Below are 9,599 nucleotides of genomic sequence, written 5' to 3' on the forward strand. Positions count from 1 at the left end.
TCCCCGGCTAAGAGGCACTTCAGGCTGGCTCTGACCCCGTCTGACCAGTCTGAAGTGGTGGACATTAGGCTGGCTCTGACCCCCGTCTGACCAGTCTGAAGTGGTCGACATTAGGCTGGCTCTGACCCCGTCTGACCAGTCTGAAGTGGTGGACATTAGGCTCTGACCCCGTCTGACCAGTCTGAAGTGGTGGACATTAGGCTCTGACCCCGTCTGACCAGTCTGAAGTGGTGGTCATTAGCGAAGAGTACGTTTACTTCGGCTACTGTAAGTAATATGCTTTTTGAGTGACTATCTGTTCTCTGTTTTCTGTGTTTTTAGTACTTTTGTAAGCTTGTGATTTTCACTCCACTGAAATAATAGTCAAAAGTAGAAAAGATGCTCAGTCACATTTGTACCTACTACTCCAGTTAACCTACTGAAGTATACTTGTTCAGCTTGAAACGCTGGCTCTGAAGTTTCTGAACCAATCAGAGTGTCGTATCCCTTCAGGCGATGGGACGGTAGCTATGCTAAAAGAAACTTGCACGCAGGACGCATGGAGTGTTTGTTTACAAGTCGGCCAGCTGTACCAGTTTACTGCTAAGGGCTTATTTCTACCCTATAATGTTTTCAGATACATATTTTAGCGTGATGATTAAGTTTAAACCGAGTAATACACTGTCTGGATGTCATCTTGAATGGGATTATAGTAGTTTGTAATCAAAACCAGCTGTGTTTGGAGGGCGATGCAGCAATGGGAATCAAACGGGTGAGCTTCTTTTTTATTGGCTTTTATTGATGTGGGCCTCGTCACATCATCACGCAGTACGTACGGTTTTTATATAAAAACATGAAAATGTTCCCATTTCTTTGGCATCCATTGTTAGATATGCCCATATGATGACCACGGATGTGGTCTAAAAGTGTGAAAAACATATTTTTCATTTCACTGGGTCTTTAAAAAACTAATTCAGTATTCAAATGTATCAATTTCTTTTGGAAATGTTCCCCTAAAACACGAAATGAATCTTCAAAAAAAGCTCACTATTGTTGGTTAAGTGGTTCATTCATAATCTAAGTTTATGGCCAAATGTGAATGTGAAAACACACACACGCACGCACACACGCACACGCGCACACACACGCACACACACAAAAGTACAGAAGTAAAATACTAACACTCCAAAAAACGTACTTAGGTAAATGTACTGGGTTACTGTCAACCGCTGGGAAGAAGAGTTATGCGAGGACAATGAAGAGACGGTTCAACGGGTTTGACCTCGTCTGTCCTGCTCCGTGGAGGACGGACGGACAGACAAGGAGTCCTCGTGGGACATGAAGTCTATACGGCTGTCACGAGGGGCTTATTTTGGTCTCCAGTGGTCTGAAGGACGAGGAAGACACACACATACACACGCATGCATGCCAAGAAATAAGCATTTAAAACGTGCGCTGGACGCAAACATTCATTTAGGTCTGTTCGCCGGGACGGTTCGCTAAGTCCCTCCCCAACCCGTCCTTGTCCAATAGGCAACGGTTACTAAGACAGGAGACTTGGCAAACTTTCCTTCTCACCCATTGAGATGCACATTCAATGACGGGATCTCTCCATATAAATAATCGAGCATTTCAGTAGCAAGAGCTTCAAAATGTCTTCTAAATCTAGTCAACCAGGCCTGCAGTAGGCTATGCACTGGACAAAATGTGCATGACAGAGGAAATGTTAAGAGGGAGAAACAGTATCCAACTCAATCAACTTTAACGACCGTCCGACGGGAGTTTTCATGTAATGCACGGTAAGACTACGGTGATTAGTATTATTGCCATCACCTGGGCGGCTCAGTCGTGTAACTTTCCCGATGTTAAGCTGTGTTCAACAACACACTGAACACAGCCATGCAAAATAACACTGACAGAGCTATGAGGTGACGAAAGCTTGCCCAGCATAGCAACGGCTGCAAAACTATTTGTGACTAAATTTGACTGAGGGACTGCCATTGGATTTTTTTGAATTTTCGTTTTTTCATGTCATGTGAAAGCAGGGAATCATAGCTTCAAATTGACATATTGGTTGTTCAGTTTGGCCCACCAGTTTTGGAGATATGGCTTATAGAGTAATGTCTTGCAGAAAACAGCGAGTTGAGAAAACAGGCTTGAAAGGTTCACTTCTGTGGTCTCTAACATTACACCTAGCTACATGTTTAAGCACTTATTTCATAAATTTACATGTCGATTTCAGCTCTGACACTTATTTCAGACATGCTCTAGTATGTGAAGAGTCTGCCTGTGCTATAAACTCATTTTTTGGTATTGGACAATCGCTTTCGGGGTGGGGTTTAGCGAAGGGCCAATTAAACCGGGCTGCAGTGTCTCAGGAGGTAGGGCGGTCGTCTGGGAACCCTCCGGGAGGTTCCCGGTTCGAATACACATCTTACAATAAATGCACCTACTCTCTGTATGTGTGTACGTACAGTACGTATGCACGTCCGCAATCCACGTAACTCGAGAACCGTTCGGCCCACCAAATTCAAATTCGACACACGCGTTCCACGCCCGGCCTTGAGTCGGTTTCTCACACAGTCAGTTTGCACTCTTCAGACATTCTCCACACTTTCTCCACAGACGCTTACGACTGCACAAGGACACAGACGGTTCAAACGGGTGCAATATAATGGGTATTGCATACGGGCGGGGTATGCATTCCAGATCTTCATTGTTCCCAATTTGCATCGTTCCTAAGTTGGCTGGTACGCGATGCCTCATAATAAACACAAGGCACACAGTGCTCCATTCAGGTGGGCCATTCCCATTGAAAACAGTTGCAAAAAGATGCCCACATCGGCAGAAACCAAGTCCGGTGTGAACATAACCTAATAACATTAGGGGATCTACAGCCTATTCAAGCAGACTAACATTAACTCCTACATGCTCGACGTCTCTCACGGTTCAACAACTCCCTCCTCCTCCCTCCTCCTCCCCAGCCTCCACTATGTAGTAAGGTTTTCATGTCAGTATGACGTTAAATGCAGGTTCTCTAGCGCAATGATCCAACCTGCTTCCCGTCTCCTAAAAAGGATGTGTGCCCACGCACATACGGGAAGTAAACGATAGCGTATCTCACTTTTCAATCTCGGACACAACTCATGAACGTGAATGGCACAGTGCCGGAGCGGATGCAGAGAATCTTGGGTAATGAAGTCACAGATGTTGGCTGCCATGTTATTTGTGTCCAAAGCGGCCGGTGGGTGACACCTAACTACATAGTGCGACGTAATTAAGTAAAAAATGTATGACCCACGCCCCAAAAAAAACAAAAAACAAAACAAAAATAGATATATAAGATCAATAAGGTCACAATAGATCCTCTGTTTTCGATTCTGGTTCAGCGAAGTGTATACAGCTTAAGTGGTGCACAATGTGAGCCAGGTAGCTCCGTGCACACAGCTGGCTCACTGCCTCCCAATTATATCTGAAGAGAGAGAGAGAGGTGGCCTGGGAAACTGGAGTGATAAATGGTTGAACAGCACTCTGTTTACCAGACCATGCTCTCTCTGTCTCTCTGTCTCTCGCTCTCTCTCAGACAGACAGACAGACAGACAGACTCTCTTCTCTATATCTCCTTTGTGTCCCTATGTATGTGTATGTATGTATGTATGTATGTATGTATGTATGTATGTATGTAATGTATGTAATGTATGTATGTATGTATGTATGTATGTCTACGCGTCCCAGCACGGATGAGCATGGAAAGCTGCAACACTGTCATTTCTCTACCATTTCGGACGCGGGAAGACTCGCCGCAACAGGGCCGGCCCCGTGGCCTTGTTCCTGGGGGTCCGGATGTTCCGGGGACCCCCCGGTGACCACGGCACAGCAACTCTGTCATTTCTCGACCGTTTCTGACGCGGGAAAGCTCGCCGGAACCGGGCCGCCCCCCTGGGCGCTGGATGTTGCTGCGGGGACCCCCCGGGGACCACCACACAGTACAGTTGCACCGCTCACTTCACACAGGTGTGAGTTTTTATTTGTTTTTAGGTTTTTCACATATTGCCACAAAGTGATACTGTAGCCCAGGGTTCCCCAATAGGCGGCCCGCGGGCCATTTGCAGCCCGCGGAGCGCCCCCTTGTGGCCCCTGGAAGATTTCTTTTTTTTTTTAAAGAAAAAACGAATGCCCTGAAAATGAATTTTCAGGGCAAGACCTCGACCTCGCGCGTACAGACTCGGCCCCCAGCCTGGTACCCTAGTCAAAATATGGCCCTTGGGGAAAATTAATTGGGGAACCCTGCTGTAGCCTATACGTGACTGAAGGTGAGCACGTCTATATATCTATGTCATGTTTCAGCCACTGCTGACTGGACTGCACCTGATACCAGTGTTGTTTTTGGCAGCAAATTTCTATTTTAGTTTTAGTCATAGTCTCTTGAATAGTTTTAGTCACCTGGAATGTCTTAGTGTTAGAGTCTAGTTTCAGTCAACTAAATATCATAGGATTTTAGTCGACTAAATTTACAGGTGATTTAGTCGGCTAACATGTGTTTTGGCGGGCCTTGATGCCATCGTGATGTCTGTTTTTACACATGCTGAAAATAGCAGATCTACAAGTTGTGGGCTTGTAGATCGGCTATTTTCAGCATGCAACCAAGTGTAAAATGACTTATACTGGATCTCTTGTCCACTAGTCCCTTCCTAACATTATCTGTTGACGAAATTGTCCATATATTTAGTCTTAGTCATCATATAGCTTACTTCATTTAGTTTCCATTTAGTTTTCGTCAGTGAAAAAAGGTAGTGGACGAACACTTTTCGTATTAGTTTTAGTCGACGAAAACAACACTGCCTGATACACGTCGGCTCTGCCGGCCGGAAACCTGTCCAAAAAAACGTTTGCTTTTCAGGCTTCTCGCCACGTTTTGCGAGCTTTTCAATCTCTTTCAATCTGTAAAATGTTTGTTTCATAAAAATCCAACGTAGACATTTTTATGAGCTACTTCCTGTAAAGAAATTCCTTGCCGATGATTTTTTTCTAAGTTCTGGAGTTTGGAAGTGCTCGTTGACTATCACTCAACGGTCATGCGTACCACCTGTTTTGAATGTGCACATAATGCAGGAGGCAGCAGGAGGTTGCTTTACTGATAACGAGCGCTTCCATACTCTGATACTTAGAAAATAATCATATGCAAGGAATTTCTTGACAGGAAGTAGCTCATAACATGTCTACAGTGGATTTGTATTAAACAAAAACTTTACAGATTGAAAGAGGAAAGCTTGAAGATAATTCAAGCTTTCCCTACAGCTGCAATGTTGGTGATTTATATAATTGAGAGGACTTTTCTGTTTGGATGAATGGGCTGTCTATGGGAAGTATCACCTAGGTATCACCTTGCTGGCAAGATGGCTGCGGTCTGAATATGGCCAATAGGGCGTTCACTTACGGAAAAATAAACACCAAAAGGTTGGAATATGGAGAAAAGAGGTTTCCACCCGACAGCGCCGCAATAGTGTGAGTATTAAAGCGCAGAGCATTTTTGAATGGAAGCCAAACGGTGAGCCTTCACATTACAGATAAGAGGCAGATGTTAGTGGATGTTACTGAGGGGTTGTCTCCAGTGGGAACGACAGGCTTAGAGGAGAACAGGCTTCTAATTATCAAAATGCAGCGTCTGCTCTCTCTCTCTCTTCCTCTCTCTCTCTCTCTCTCTCTTCCTCTCTCTCTCTCTCTCTCTCTCTCTCTCTCTCTCTCTCTCTCTCTCTCTCTTCCTCTCTCTCTCTCTCTCTCTCTCTCTCTCTCTTCCTCTCTTCCTCTCTCTCTCTCTCTCTCTCCTCTCCCCCCCCCTCTCTCTCTCTCTCCCCCCCCCTCCCCCTCCCCCCTCCCCCTATCTCTCTCTCTCTCTCTCTCTCTCTCTCTCTCTCTCCCCCCCCCCCCTCTCTCTCTCTCTCTCTCCCCCCCCCCCCTCTCTCTCTCCCCCCCCCCCCCCCCCTCATGCGTCCTTATATATCTGTTGTCGAGCAGAAACCACCTGACTACAAAATGTAATTTTTGTTTTCAGGACATGAAGAAAACATCCAGCTCGAGTGGAGTTAGGAGGTTTTGGCCGAAGGGATTTTTAATACTTTTCATTGGATCAATATGTTTTAACCAACACGTACAGGGTGTTCAATAGCACTAATGTAGGCTAAAGTATATATATATATATATATATATATATATATATATATATATATATATAGGGCGGAGGGGGGGTTACTATCATATACAGTGGGTTACTAATGCATACTCCTTACATTCTCATTAGCTTCGCTCTGACAGAAGACACACATGCAGCGTCTCGTTCCAGGCCATTCCACACCATTTGCTCTGTGTTCACATCCATCCAGGGGCCGTGTTATGCTATGCTATATGGCCCCACAGAGACCGCAAACACGCACGCAGCGCACACTGTGCTGTATACTTAATCAGTCTACTTGCGAGAACATCATCAAAATGTCATTTAGATACAAAGTCTGGGTCATGTGTTCCCACCCCTGCATCCTGTACAGCAGGGGTTCTCAACGTTTTTGGCCGGGGACCCCCGAAAATGCTTTGGCAACGTCTCGGGAACCCCGCCCCGCCCCCTCCCGACCCCCAATATAAATTGACTGCTACAATAACCTTAAACCATTTTGGGCGGGAACCCCTTTTGGTGTTTTAAGCATTGTTATAATTTAGCTATTTAAAAATAGCAGATCTACAAGCTCATAGCGCGCCACCGAGTGGCGCGCTACGAGCTTGTAGGTCTGCTATTTTTGAAAAATCGTGAAAAAAAAATTAAAAGAAAAAATCTTTTTTATTTTTATTTTTTTGAAAATAATTTGGGGACCCCCTAAAATAATTTGGCAACCCCCCGAGGGGTCGCGACCCACGGGTTGAGAACCCCTGCTGTACAGAACATATAGCAGATCTACAGTACAAGCTCGCGATGTGTCACGCTTGCAACACACCGTAAGCTTCTAAACGTTTAAGCCCAAACCACACCAAAGAGTCGTTTTTACCAATGCATTGGTGTGGTTTACCATAAAAAACTTTTGTCCTGACCATTTGGTGTGGTTTGGGCTTTAGACCTAGAATATCTATTGTACAATAACTTTTCCTATGATATACCTCACTTGCTTTTTTTTTGCAAATGACTATAAATATAAAGGCTTGATCCTATAATCCCAAACTACATGTGATCTTAATAATTGTTAATAATTATCTATTTACAGTATGTTTCTGTATTTCATTTTTTACACCAACAACATTTATCTAGTGAGAAACTAGGGGAATTGGACATTTCAAGCATAGTAATTTCAAGGACAGAGAGAGAGAGAGAGAGAGAGAGAGAGAGGCGTTAATTCCAGGGATTCAGATGGCACAGTGCGGCCCATGCTATCACTTGCAGGGCCAGTTGGGATGGAGCCAGTAGCACCGCAGGCTAACATGTAGTAGCAGGCTAGCTAATGACCATCGATTCCAGCATACATCTCTCTCTCTGCACGCTCCGCCACGCTGCGTCAGCCCGAGATAAAACACACTACACAACAACACCAACGCTGCACCCTCCGGCGGTGCTCCCACTGTGTGTGTGTGTGTGTGTGTGTGTGTGTGTGTGTGTGTGTGTGTGTGTTGCAAAGAGACAGAGACATAGTTTAATTGTGTGTGACTGCTTATGCTTGTGTGGACACGCATTATTACATGCATTAGCTACCGGGTGTGCGTGCGTGTGTGCAAATGTGTGTGTGCGTGTATGCATGCGTGAGTGCGTGTGTGTGTGTGTGTGCATGCGTGTAAGTGTGTATGACTCCTCCAGGTACATCCATATGCATAGTGGATGCATATACACAGATGTATGCATACATTTGTGCCTGAACGTGTGTGTGTGTGTGTGCGAGTGCGTGTGCGTGTGCGTGTGCGTGTGCGTTTGCGCGCGCGCGTGTGTGTGTGCGTGTGCGTGTGCGTGTGCGTGTGCGTGTGCGTTTGCGCGCGTGTGTGTGTGTGTGTGTGTGTGTGTGTGTGTGCACGTGCGTGTGTATGCATTATGCATACACACTCCAGCCAGTGTGGTTTAATACAATGAGGGGTCTGATACACTGCAAGCAACTCTCACCTTTTTGCTTTTTCTGAGACACCACTTGTACTACTCCTGTGAGGGGGGAAGGACCCCCCCCCCCCCATAACACACACACACGCGCACACACACACAAGCACACGCACACAGTTTCAGATTATGCAATGTATAAGACAAGGGGGGGGGGGGGGGGGGTGTACAGTATGGGCTCTAGGCATTAAACAGGAATTAATCATACTATTATTGTACATTGACCATCTGCCTCCATTCGTCATAACAACAGGAAACATTTGGCTTCATGGCGCCCGACTGCCTTCAGCTTACTGTATGCTGCTATTAGGTCTACTGTCTGAATGCAGGTTCTGTTCTTTTTTTAATATATATTTAAGAGTAGCCATTTAGAGTAGCCAATTACATTATGCAAGTTATAATTGCAAGTGGCAGACACTCACAGCAAAACACAGCAGTGTTTAGATACGTTGTCAAAAACACATTCACGTGAAATTGCTACGGTGTAAAACAATTAGAAACATAATGACGTGTTTACTTGGAAAAAGTTGCACAGTATACTGTATGACTTTAGGCCTTAAAAGTCATACGTAGTCGTAACCTTTTCAATTAAGCGTAAAGTTTAAGGGATTCGAACAGTCAGAGGTCTGTTTACAAGCCATTGAAGTCATGGGTGGAATCTGAATCTGAAGCCAAGGGACGAGCCGAATGCCCAGAACAGCTCAGTAATAGCATTGTGAAGGTCAGGTGAACTCTAGCCCATTTAAGACGGGAATGCATCTGTGTCGCTTTACAGTAGCTTTTAACCTGCACTTTAACTATTATTTTATTCTTTAGCCGTTGAAAAAATAGCAGATCTACAAGCTCATTGTAGATCTGCTATTTTTGAAAAGTCGTGAAAATGTGGCGCAAATCTTTGAATATTATATTCTTTCACATCTTTGCTTCTGGGGGGGTCCATGGAACAACATATTTTGAGATGGGGGTCCGCGGCCAAATACATATCATTCTGTGGGTCCTTGACATGAAAAAGTTTACATTATAGGTTTTTCAGAAAACTGTCATGATTGTAGAATCTGGCCTGCGGTCCTAAATGGGCTAGGGTACTGTATAATGAAGACAGAGAACAATGGGCCGCTCTCGTATTCGGTGCTATATGCCGAGTTCCAGTATTCGCCAAGCATTTCATCAATATTGTTGAGGAAGGTCAGCCTAACGAGTTGTAAAGATGAACAATGTTCTGAACACAATGAGGTTTTACACTTGCGTTGACTTCTTAGTCTACAACTTGCATTTGACGCATTGGGAAGTTCACTATCCCGTGACATATCGTGGTGGAAGAAGTACTGAGACGTAAAAGTATAGCAAGATTGCAATGATTACACTCGTTACAATGAATCCCAGATTCAGGATTTTTGCTTGAGTAAAAGTACAACGAAAGCATTGGCACCAAGATGTAAGCCATTATGCATGGCCCATTTGAATAGCCAAAGTATAAAAGTAGTGATCTAAATCTGCAAAG

The sequence above is a fragment of the Electrona antarctica genome (assembly GCF_951216825.1).
Source record: "Electrona antarctica genome assembly, chromosome: 8".
NCBI lineage: Eukaryota > Metazoa > Chordata > Actinopteri > Myctophiformes > Myctophidae > Electrona > Electrona antarctica.